Source organism: Camellia sinensis, chromosome 10 (genome assembly GCF_055761805.1).
Source record: "Camellia sinensis isolate YWXY chromosome 10, ASM5576180v1, whole genome shotgun sequence".
NCBI lineage: Eukaryota > Viridiplantae > Streptophyta > Magnoliopsida > Ericales > Theaceae > Camellia > Camellia sinensis.
Window position 1 is genome coordinate 16,335,373 of NC_138970.1, and position 13,629 is coordinate 16,349,001.

Consider the following 13,629-nt stretch of genomic DNA (forward strand, 5'->3'; position numbering starts at 1 on the left):
TGGTTTTTTACTTATGTGTATCTGTGTTGTTGTATCTGCAAGCACTGCTTTTGTGTATCTGCTAGCACTGCTGTCTTGTTAGCTGCTATTTTTTGCTATTTTATTTTTGTGTTTTGTGTTTGGTTGGTGAGAAAAAGTAGAAAAGTGAAAGAAAGTGAAAGGAAAACTAGGAATTGGGAATTGTGTTGATTATTGCGTGTGTGGAAGGTTTTTTTTTTAATACACTAATTGTTTGCTTCAAATTGGACTTCACAGTTTTTTTTATTTATTAGTGAAATACCACTATTGTATCAGTTTAGAAATATTTGAACTAGAAAAAAAATTGAGAATTAGAGCTTTTTTCCTTGATTTTTTGCTACAATTTTAATTTTGTAGATGCTAATTGCTGAAGTGATTTGTATATATTATATAATTTAATTATTTTGATCGGGGTGTTTGAATTTAAAATATTAGAAATTGAAGCATTTGAGAGATGTTGAGAATTGAGAAATAAAAATAGTTTCTTAGGGCAATTTGGGATTAGAGAAAACATTGACTCAACTTCACCTTTTGATTCACACCAAATAGGTGTTCTGGCTAAAATAAATCTTGGTATAGATAAAGAAAATGTATAGAATATGATCATGAACAGTTTGCTAGATTTTTGAGATTGGCATGTCAAGGCAATAAAAAATAATTGTTACATTGGGATTTCTTGGGTTTGAGTTTGAGCTATATGTGGTGTTTACTGCTTGGTATGTAGGGTCTGCCCATGTGATGGCTGGACAACCACCACCCAAGTTGTTCTTCACTGACAAAGAAATTAATGAAAGTAAAAGGTGAGGAAGAAATCAAGAGGCTCAAACGTTTCACTATCACCTGATCTTTTCATATGAAGGAGGTCTGAGAGATATCATTTGTGCATGTATCCACTAACATTTATTATTCAATTGAGACAAGCTAATATATTACATCAGATTCTTTGCAGAAAACTATCATCTCAAAATTGTCATAAGTCACTGGTTTAGAAAAAGCTAAAAGCGGCCCAAATTTATTTTGTTGTTTTCTCTTGTAATGACTTGATCAAATGATAAACAACTATTGATAGACCTCCACTCCGTTATTTAGAAATGTATGAGATGAAAAATTCTGTTCAATACGTGGTAAACTACATTAGCCAGACATTCTTATGATGGAAAATACGTGGGAAAGCTTGTAAGGAAGCAAAAATTCACCAAAACATGTCAATGATTTAATATGTTGCTGATAATCTTTGAATTGGCATGATGCAACAATATTTTCTTTGGTGTTGTGACTGGTGTTTCAGTCAATCATCATGTTGACAAGGGAAAATTGAGAGCGACTTTTGAAGCAACTTTAGTCATTGCATGTTTTCTAATGGCCTAGTGTAGCTTTGAGTTTTTATTTATGAATTATGAAACTTGTGAATGGGACAAGGGTATCCATCTTCATCTTTGATGGATTGCAGAACATGGAGATTGATTAAAATAATATGATAGATTATGCATATATATTACTATCACTTAGCACTGCCTTATGTTATGACATTGACTTAAAATAAGTTGCCAGAATGATTATGCATATATATTACATTTGTGCTTGGAAACTACTATAAAAAGGTGGGAGTTCTTTTTTTCTGTTCAGTTGATGGTGCATTGATGAATTGGGCATTGCCTACATTTTCCTTTTCTGTTTTCTCATGGTTAGTTATTTTCTTTTCTGTTTTCAGTCAATTGTTGGAGACAAGAAATACAACAACTCTCCTTAGTAACGAATAAACCAGTGAAGTACAAAAACCAACAATGATTTTATTTTTGTGGCAATAAAAATGGCACATGCTGTATGTCTTTCTCTTGGGAAAACTAAACCAATTATTTAAATATATTAGCAATATAAATGGTGAGGGAATCCCCTCTTTTGGTCTATAAATAGTTTATGTCAACAATTGTTCTATTTAGCAAGAATTTCCTATTTTCTTTCCTTCTTTTGTCCTATGGCATGGTATGAACTCTGTATCACTGGATTGAGAGAAGCAAAAAGATCATAAGTATTCTATTACCTTGGTCCCTCTAATTGACCTATTTCTTCCCCTGATGTGGTTATTAGGCATTTGAAACACTCCTCCGGTCATTTTAGATTGTTGTCTTGAATGCTTACAAGTCAAAGTTTGCCCAAGTATTTATTTTGGGTCTCATTTTATAAATATGATGTACATGCACAAGTTACCATGCTATATGTTCAAAGTTTTCCTTTCTTCCATTGCTTTCATGGACACAGCATGGCTGTATGAATGGATTTTGGAGAATGAACATTGAGTTGTGATATTTTCATTTGAAAATTTGTTTATTTACATTCTTGTAGCTTGTGATGTTCTATGCTTGTTCACTTGATCCTGAAAATTGTGGTATGAGATTTGCGAATATGCTTGTAGAAATTTTTACGGGCACTACACTTCACACACTGAAGTGATTGATAGTCCAGTGAAATTTTGTGGTATGAATCGATTTTGGAGAATGAACATTGAGTTGCGATATGTTCTATGCTTATTAAGAAATTTTGTACCAGCACATTCAGAAGATGCTGTCAAGTGATAGCGCTGTGATTGCTAAGACTGGGGACTCTTGGTTTAATTGCCAGAAACTAAAGTTGCCTGAGGGATGCAGGTAAGTTGTGGAGAGAATGTTGCATTTTTTTTTTTTTTGGTTTTATTATGCTTTATGATACAAAAAATAATATGAAATTGGGGTTTGCAGGTATGAGTTCCAGATGCAATATGGATCAATTGGCTGGGCTGTAGGTGCGACTCTTGGATATGCACAAGCTGCACGGAATAAGCAAGTGATTGCTTCCATTGGTGATGGTAGCTTCCAGGTAATTATGCACACATTTCAATCTTCATTGTATATAATATAGTTTTGATTGTTGTAAATTCTCCTAATCTTATGAATACTGTATTGGATATACTTCCTACGTTGATGTTTGTATATCTTCATCTTATGTCACTTAGCATGCACAATATGAAGGATTATGAACTTAAGGGATTGCAGTAATGGGATTCACTGCTCTGAATTTGTCCTTGTTAGCACCTACTTTGGTGAATGCTTGGCAGGTAATAGCACAAGATGTGTCAATAATGCTGAGATGTGAACAGAGGACCATCATCTTCCTTATAGAACCTGAGAATTTTTGTTTCTTAGTAGATGCTTTCATGGTACTTGTATGTATAATTAATTTGAATTGCATCTTTTGTGTCGATTTGTTTTGTAATAACTTTTAATTTACCACTAGGCACTAGTTTAACTTTATTTCATCTTGGAATTGAAATATTTTTACATATTGAGAAGCATGAATTGATCTAGTATTATGTTTACCTAAATTTAGTCAATATATTGTATATTTTTCATCCTTATAAAAGGTATTTTTTTAGTTAAATCTCACAGAATTAGCATAATTTTTTTAATAAAAAAAATAAAGCTATAACGGTGTTTTTAAACGCCACTATAGAATACCAACGGTCATATTTTTAAAATAGAAAAGATCTATCACGGCGTTTTTAAAACGTCGCTTAATGTGGAGTGACGTCATTGTATCATTATGCTGCACATTTAGCGGCGTTTTAAAAAACGCCGCCTATACTGATATAGCGACACTTTTAAAACATCATAAAGTTACAGTGATGGCCGCATCTTCAGCGTTTGATATTAAACACCAAAAAAACAATTGGCGGCATTTTTTATGCCTATAGCAGCGTTTTTTAAATGCCACTAAAAACTCAATTTCCAACAGTGTAAAGTGCTCCACAGGTTCATAACTGGGTGAATTTGAGTTTTTAAACAGTATTGTACAGGAGCTAAAGGACTAAATCCAATAATGAAGAGTTTAAACATGGCAGTGCTTCATTACATACCCTCTCTATTTTTATTCAACAATGATTTAGACCACTAAAAAATACACCACTAATAGCACTAATGTATTGAGAATGGCAAAAAAAAAAAAACCCAAGGCATAGAAAGTGGGCAGGACCCACTGCCACATCATTAGTGCTCCCTTTTCAGTGCTCCCAAACATTTTTCATTTTTATTTTGTTTTTGCCAAAGAAAATATTTTTAAATTTTTTTTTTCCATCCCGCCATAAAAGTTGTGAGAGGTCGAGGGTTCTTTACTAAAAAATACGCCCAACTTAATCCCTATTAGAAAGAGAAAAGGTACAGTCCTAACTTTGTCAAATTCAGTTTTCCCATTCCTAGGAACAAAAACATAATAGGAACAAAATAGAATACTCCCTAGAAACAGAATGGTGGTTTAGAAGCATTGAGATGAAACAAGCACTCATTTGGTGGTCTAGAAGACAGATCATAAAAATAATATATCATGGCGCAAATTCTTCAATTACATTTTCTGGTCTTATACACTCTGGGCACAAATACTATTGGGTGCAAGATATATTTGCGGAAATTATCATAGAACCAAATTCTAAAAAAAGAGAAAATTAAAGACCCAAAAAAAAAAAAAAATATTTATATATATATATATATAGAGAGAGAGAGAGAGAGAGAGAGAGAGTGAGATTTTTAGAGAGAGAGGAAGAGAGAGCTCAACATGGTTTGTATTGCTCTTACTTGATGTTCACAAACGAGGAGCACTTACCATTCTATAGGCAAGGCTATCAATTTCTTAATACAAATGATAAGGAACCACCCACTACAACAACCACACCAACTACACCTACTAAAACGACCACACTAACTTAAAACTTTATTACAAATTATTAAATTTTAACAAATAGAGCCTCATATAACTGAACAATAACAAATGTTGGTACTTACCACCCATAAAATTTTATTTTTTAAATTGGCTAAAAACAAAACAAATAGTTATAAATACATATAAATTCCCAAATTTTGCACTATTTATCAAAATTATAGATATATGTACAAATAGATATACGCATTTATTCTATTGAACACAGTCACAACTTTTCTTTGTTTCGCATGAATGCCCTTTATTAATCATATAATAACTATTCTGTTAGGTTTTTATTCTTGGCAACCCCGTTTGACAAAACTCCTTTAAGTTGTATTTTCGCACTTTTTATTTCAGTGAGACTATGAGTGTTTAGATGCGAATCCAACCCGAATTGTGCCTTGTAGAGAAGTTTGTGATGTTAATACTTTCAAGATTGTCACTTCGCTGATTATGACGGGGATTGAGCTGCCCGGTCAGCTCGCGGGAGTCTAAGGGGCAGCGCCCCTTGGCGGGTCCGGGGCAGCGCCATGGCGGGGTCGAGGGGTAGCGCCTCCGAAGCAAAATACAAAATTGCATTCAAAGTTGCATGTCCGCCCTTGCTCGCTCGAGCGAAGGAGTGCTTGCTCAAGCGAAGGCTGCGTCTGTGTAAAAACCTGAAAGAGATGAATGTACGCTCGAGTGAAGGGTGCGTGGCTCGAGTAAAGCCACTTATGAAAAACATGAGTTTTTGGTTCCTCGCTCGAGCGAGCGTTGCGATTCAGATTTCTATAAGTACAGGTTTCTGTCAGATTTTAGGATTACTTCTCCAGATCTTCTTCTTGGGTTCTAGGGTTTATATCTGGGGATATTTTGCTAGTTTTCTTTGATGTTTTGATTGAGTATTTAACTCATGGTTTAAAGAGTGTACATCAAAGGATTATTTGTTTGTTCTACACAAAAGAGAGAGTTGTTCTTCGGTGGATTCTGAAGAATTCGAGCCTAAAGTTTTGGTGGATTCCGGAGTGGCTCATCGTCAAGACAATTCCGAGGTGAAGACGGGGTTGGAAGAGGTACATAGAGGTTGGTTCAATTCAGGCGTGGATTCGCTAGGTAATTGAGAGTATACCTGTGTAATTTCTTTATATCTTCTTAGTGGATTATTTTGTGGCTGTTGCCTGTGATTTTTTTATCACAATTGGAGGTGTCCAATTGTGATTTTTCCACGTAAAATTGTTGTGTCGATTTGTCTTGATTGTTTGATTGGAATTGTTATATACTGCTTAAAATTGATACATAATCACAAATCAACATTTAGAGGATTTCTAGATTTTTCAATTCAATTACTTAAAATTAACGATTTTTCTCATTTATCAAATCGCCTCACACTCATCAAATCATCCAAAAATTTAGGCATAAAATTACAAACACATGGGGTGTGTTTGATTAGATGGACTAGATAAGGGGAGATTATAATTCATCGGACTTGAATTCTGGGACTGTGAATCCCCCGGACTATTTGGTTGGATTGGATATGTACACTATTTTCAATGAATCTAATGTTTGGTTGGACGGACTAGATAGGATAAATGAGCAAGAGACTATTTTACTCTTTTTCAATCGTTTACTAAGTAATAGCAATATTAAACATATCTTTAATATTTTAATTATTTTTAGCTAGATTAAATAAAATTTTATTTTATTTTATTTTTTACACAATTAAATAAATTTATTTTTTTAAAATTAAATAAATAAAATATCAATAAAAATATATGTTATTTTTTTAATTAAAATTTTAATTAAATTTTTTTAAAAAATAATAATAATTAAACAATGAAATTAAATACTATTAAAATATAAATAAGAAATTAAATAAAATATAAACAAAATTTTAAAATAAAACATCAATAAAATATCTATAAAAAATTATTTTAAAAAAATTAAATAAATAAAACATCAATAAAAAGTTAGATAAAATTATTTTATTTTTAAATTGAGACATTTAAATTTTATTGAATTTTACTAAATATAATACATAATTAAATAGTAGAGGGTCAAAATAATTATTTTAGCACCTAATCTCAACAGTAAACAGTCCCTCCAAAATTGTCTCACACCCCCTCGAGATAGTATAATTCTCCATATAGAGGATAAGGAGTCCAGCCGAACTCCATGTCCGGCGGACTAAAAAAAAAACAAATGCCGAATTGAGTGCTTCTCTCGGATTACAATCCTCATAGTAAATAATCTCCTTTTATCCCCCAATCAAACACACCCATGGTGTTTACATACACCGCTAGTATACATACATATCCATTACTCTAAGAAACCCCTAATTAGGAGGAATTAAAACAGTGTGTGAGAGAGAGAGAGAGTAAGAAAGACTTGGAATATCATTAAGAATTGCGATATACAACTATATATGTCCCAAAATTGAAAGTACCTCGTGGTTTTGATCGAGCCCTGAAAGCGAAGCAAGATGTCCTATCGATACTCTCCGCCATTTTGCTTGCTACGATGAACCCTAAATTGAAAGTATCATTCTGAATCAGAATGATTCGTCATGGATGGCCTACCTCTGTGTCTGTTTGGTATGGAATTGCCATTTTTTTTTTACTCTATTAATATTAATGATTGGGCATGTTTTGGAGGGAAAGGTCTTTGGACAGTGAGGTAGAAAAAGGCAAACTCCACTTTTCATCCTTTGAATTGGGCCAGGTGGCATGTGTTCTTTGTGATTTGTCAAATAAATTGAACCGTTAGCTCGTTTAATGATTTAATAAAAAAAATTAAAATATTTATATATTTTTATTATTTGGTTTAAAAATAAAATACATTTTAACTCTTTATACTTTTATTTTATGGGCAATTTATTTTCTTAAAATTTAAAAATGAACATTAATTTATTTATATTTGTCATGTGTTTCATACTTACTATTAAGTTAGATGGAATATTTAACGATATATTTTCATCTACAAATCACAATAAGATTATGTAATTATTTTTAAATATTAGAGATAAACTACATATAATTTAAACCACATGAGAGTAAAGAAAAATTTGCCAAAAAAAAATATGGATAAATTATAAGGCCCCATTTAGGTGTTGGTTTTTTGACTAGCCCCTTCTAGGAAGGTCAAAAAAAGTCGGTTTCTTTTTTTTTTTTTTTTTAACTTTTTTAGTTTATTTATGTTATTTCATCTCTTTATTTTTTATATATTTTTTATAATAAATAAAAAAAATTAATTTTTTTTAACACTTTTCAAAATAGTTCTTAAATAGTCAAAAAATAAAAACACAAGTCACATCACTATTTTTATTTTTTCACACTTTTTTTTTTGTGAAAAAAATAAAGTAATCACTTTTCAAACACCTCCTACATATATCTCTTAAGTTTATGAATGTTTTTTTGTAATTTTGAAAAAGCCTAAATTATAAATAAAATCTTAAAATTTACTTAAGATACAGATTGTTCTCCATAATTTTAAAAATTACTTTTCGCCTTTTTAAATTTCTAATAGCATAATAAATAATCTATTTTATTAAAAAATTATCAAGTTAATTAACTATTTTAAAGATATCATAAATATATGTCATTTAATAATTTAAGTAATTATTTTGTTAATTCATTTAAATAAAAAAGCCTAACATTGAGATATTTATAATTTTCAAAATCACAGAGGATAATTCATATATATTTTAAATAAAAACATATTTGTAATTTATTTATTCTTTTGAAAATTACATTCCATTCCTTTATGTTTCAAATGGCATAATAAATTACCATTGTTATTAATAAATTAGCAAGTCAATAAAAAGTTTTTAATGATATTAAAAATATATTTTAATTAATTAATAATTTAATTTTACGTAGGAGAGACCAAACAAGACCAAACCAAACTTTAAGCCCTATCAAATGAGGTTGGCTACATGAATCATTCTTCTCCATGCGGCTCTATCAAAGACCATTTCGTTAGTCAAATTTAGTAGATTCATATCTCTATTTACTACGCTAGCCAACGTCAATTTAGGTCTACCCCGTCCCCTAACACTTCCATCTACCGTCTCTGACATCTCTTTACTACTGCCTCTGTTGGTCTCCATTAAATATGACCAAACTATCTCAATCTATTATCTCTCAACATTATGTAAGAGAGAGTAATTAAAAATTTTGACAAAGACATATTTGTAATTATTAGAATCCAATTCATATTTTAAGTACAAGCTACTTGATCATGAAGCTTTCCAAATGTATAAATAAAAGTTTTTGACCATGAAAGGAAAGAAGATGAGCAAATTCTTCGACTCAGTCACCTCATTTTTTAACAGCAGAGACCACAATCCACGCTACGATCTCAACATCATCCAAGTAATCCTCATCAAATACCTATCTATCTATCTATCTATCTATCTATCTATCTATCTATCTATCTATCTATCTCTTTGTTATTTTCTTGGTTTTCTTGAAGGAAATGAAAAGGAGTATGAAAAACTTGCACGACTCAGTCAGCAACTTCTTTAGTAACGAAGAACACATGCCTTGGTGCAATCCCAACACCATTGCTGTAAGCTTCTCCAATTCTACAAAAACCTAAACCTATCTGTCTTTCTTTTATTTTTGTTGCAATTAATTGCCCCTATTTGGTTCCTGAGAAAAAGTGAGATATGAGAAAGAGTGTATATTTTGGGCAAATGAGGAACTGTTTTGTGACTAGTTTTGATTGTTGATAGACAATATTCATGTGCATATGTTATCACTAGCGGTGAGTGCAAACGCAAGTGTTTGCAATTTTATATGTAAAATTTTGAATGGTTAGATGATTGAAAGATAATTTAATGAATGAAAAAAAAAAATTAAATAGTTTTTAGGCAATTTGATGAATGAGAAAAGTGTTATGAAGTTATTATATATTATAATTAAAGGGCATTATTGGAAAAGAACAAAAACACGACAGTGTTTACACCAAATGTAATAGAATAGCTTACTTTTGTACAGTTTATTAGGAATAGTACTGTACGAGCACGAAATAATCTTCTCGTATAATCCTGTTGACCAAGTTTGCACTCCTTCAAACGTCGTCGCTTTGCTACCTGAAAACAAAAACGTGAGCTAACCAGCGGGTGTGTGCCAGAAACCCCTCCAATGCCTAAGTCAGCAAGCAGACAATAGACAATAAGCTTTATGTATTTTAGAGTAAGAATTGCAATACCTGTACATAGGTCCTACCATGAGCTTTTATAGATTCTGCCTGGCACAATCCTAGTAGGACTCCAACTCTACTTAGCAGAGTCCTCCTAGGAATCACACTCCCAATGATAATGTCTATCCTTAAAACACCCTCATCATTGCAAGCAAAGTGAGATGGTTGGTTATTACCTTGATCATCTCACTACGCCCAGCCGAGCTATTTGGTGCAAATACTTTTCATCTTGGCTGTCAATACGGTCAATCGAGCTAACCTGGCCCTGCTCTATGCTTGACAGAACCAAAATGGTGCTCTATCGAGCTAAATTTACCTTGGCCCTCTCCACTGGTGATACCTCAATCCGTCACCAAACTATATCTAGACATCTTGGTTCAGGCCTTAGCCACACATCTGACTGGCCCATCGTCTGCGTGGCCTAAGACCAAGCTACATAAGCTCTTATCTCAGCCCATTGCACGACCCAACTTCCAAAGAAGACTTTTCATAGCTCGGCCAAATTTCTTCACAAATTACCCTCTCAATTGCTCTTTAATTCCATCGGCAAAGCATGATTGGAATTACTTACTTTTAACCGAGCTAAGGGATGCCCTAGCTAACCGAACTGAAACACTAGCTCGGTCTCCTAGGATGCTCGGTCCTCAGCAGTCTTCTCAACTGTACAACATGTCTGATTCCACCCATGCCTAAGACACGCGGCACACCCCTTTTGGTTCCGTATCTCTATCACAGCCGCCAAGTACGGATTCTAAAAATTTGAAACGCCCCGCTCATTGCCTCTATTACATATATATAATAATAAAATGCAGTGGAAGAGACACTTCCACTGTTCATCTTCACCATTGCAACTGCTCACCCAGAACTCCCAACGTTTTACCTCCTGTACTCGAGCCCCCATCTAAGCACGCTCGTCATTGCTGCTGATGCTCCATTAACGGGTTAGATCTGGATTTTGTGCTCAAATCAGTTAGTCCTTCCATCTTTCCAACTTTTTCTATGATTCTGGTGTTTTACAAACCTCTGTTACCTCTACGCTATTATATTCCTGTTTATACCACAAATGCATGTAAGATTGAAACGGTACCTCTAAAACCCTCGAAACACACAATGATTGAAACTCAAACCAACCAAGAGCAATGCTTTTTGATCCAAAACTATATTACAACTGAAATAAAAACATTTTGATCCAAAACTATATTACAACCGAAATAAAACTTGTGGCCCTTCCAACTGCCCATGCCACAGCATCCCGGCCAGGCAAACGGCCTTGCACCAGTTCTATCGCACCACAACGCTTGATGGATGAAGAAGACACTAAGCCGCTGGAGACTGAGTTGCCCGATGCCAATCAGCCCCAAAGTAGTTGGCGCTCTGGCCCTTCCAATCAGCCATCCCCTCAGTTGTGGGCACCAATCGTGTCCTTCAAGGGTCGTGCTGTGACTGCACAGGACTCCGTTAGTGCTGAGAAAGATCACCTTCTAGCCTTCAATTTGGCAAAAAGTGTCTGTCTACTAGCCGACATGGAGCGGCACGGCAATCTAACCGAGCTGAAGGCAATTCTCTCCGCAACCAAGTGCTTGATATTAGTAAAGTCTAAAATCCCTTCTGCTTAATAACTTTCATTGATCGCAGTTTTTTAGTTAATCATTTTGAATGTTTGCGCAAGCCATTCAGAAAAACCAAGTGGCCCACAAACGTGTTCTTGAGCTACGAAAAATGGCCCAGGCGGCCATTGCGGAAACAAGCGCAAAAGAGGTCGAGCTAAAGGCCCTTAAGACAACTCTGGCCAAGCTAACTACTGACAAAGAAAAGCTGGTCGATTTGGTCAACACGGCCAAGGCAAACAAACAAAAAGCTCTGGCCGAGAAGAAAGACCGTTACCTTCGTGAACTTGCCAAGATAGAAAAGAAAAAGAACGCCGAGATCCAGGAGTTGAAAAAGAAGATGGAGGATGCGGAGGACCGGGGTTTCAAGGAGGGCGAAGAAACCTGTGTCCAACAGTGTGAAGCGGAAAAAGACATCTTCTTTAAGTGTGGTTGGAAGGCTATAGCTGAAGAACTCAGCCAGGTGCACGACTCTGAAATATTCCTGAATCCTCTTTCCTATTTTATACCAAGCTATATGATAGACTGTGTCAATGCCTTCCAACAGAAGTTCCTTCAAGAGGAAGAGGAGGAGATCCCAGATCCAATTGAGATTCCTCCTACAAACTCTGGTCTTGGCCATTCGACAGTTTTGCTAGCTCGACTGGAAGTACCCAGTCAAACCGAGACAATTTTGACCGGCGGAGGAGATATAGCTGACCTAACTCAATATGGTGATGCTGAGGCCACTTTGCCAAGTGGTGACATCCATGGTGACCTCGATGCCAAGCTGGATGACCATTTCGTATGACCGGAGTACCTCTTGCTATTTTTTTGTTTATTTTTTCTCTTTGTTTCTTTGTGGTGCTATGTAACCGGGCTATATGCCCTACCTTTTGTAATTACCTTTTAATGAAAAATTTCATCTTTTTGCTCAGTTGCTGTGTCTTTTTTTTTCACTTGTTTGTGCACCATTTTGACTACATGCCTAGCCAAACTGATTGGCTCGGCCATACCTTATCCTGCCAACCTTCACTGGCAGAGATACTCATCTCGGCTAAAAGACTCCAAAAGGCTATGTTGGTCAAACCTACCTACCTGTTTTAGCCCAGATCCTTATATCACCGAAAGATTATAGAAAGTGTTAAACCTGCCAACCGTCTTTAGCCTAGACACTTATCGCGGCTAAAGAGGGTAAAAATTTGTGTTGGTCAAACCTGCCAACTTTCTTTAGCCTAGATCCTTATCTTAGCTGAAAAGTGCAAAAACTTTGGTGTTGGTCAAACCCGCCAACCTTCTTTAGCCTAGATCCTTATCTCGGCTAAAGAGTACAAAATGTTGTGTTGGTCAAACCTGCCAACCATCTTTAGCTAGGATTCTTATCACGACAAAAGAGTGCAAAAATTTGTGTTGGTCAAACCTGCCAACCCTCTTTAGCCTAGATCCTTATCTCGACTAAAGAGTGCAAAAACTTTGGTATTGGTCAAACCTGCCAACCTTCTTTAGCCTAGATCCTTATCTCGGCTAAAGAGTGAAAAATGTTGTGTTGGTCAAACCTGCAAACCATCTTTAGCCTAGATCCTTATCACAGCTAAAGAGTGTAAAAATTTGGTGTTGGTCAAACCTACTAACCTTCTTTAGCCTAGATTCTTAACCATCTTTAGCCTAGATCCTTATCACGGCTAAAGAGTGTAAAAATTTGGTGTTGGTCAAACCTGCCAACCATCTTTAGCCTAGATCCTTATCACGGCTAAAGAGTGTAAAAATTTGGTGTTGGTCAAACCTGCCAACCATCTTTAGCCTAGATCCTTATCTCGGCTAAAGAGTGTAAAAATTTTGTGTTGGTCAAACCTACTAACCTACGTTGCCCCCTAACCGTGCAATGAGCATGGACAATTTTTACAAATAGCTGAATACAAGTACTAAAAGAATTATACTGAAAAATTTCTAATTGTTTTATTGAATGTCCAAAAGAAAAATCACAAGTTTTCGAAAGAGCTAAAAATAAAGTACTTTGAGGTTTGCCAGTGTTCCACAACCCTGGGATAATTCAGCCGTCTATGTCTTCGAGGTGGTATACCCCTTTTCCTGCTAGGCCAACCACTTTGTTTGGCCCGTC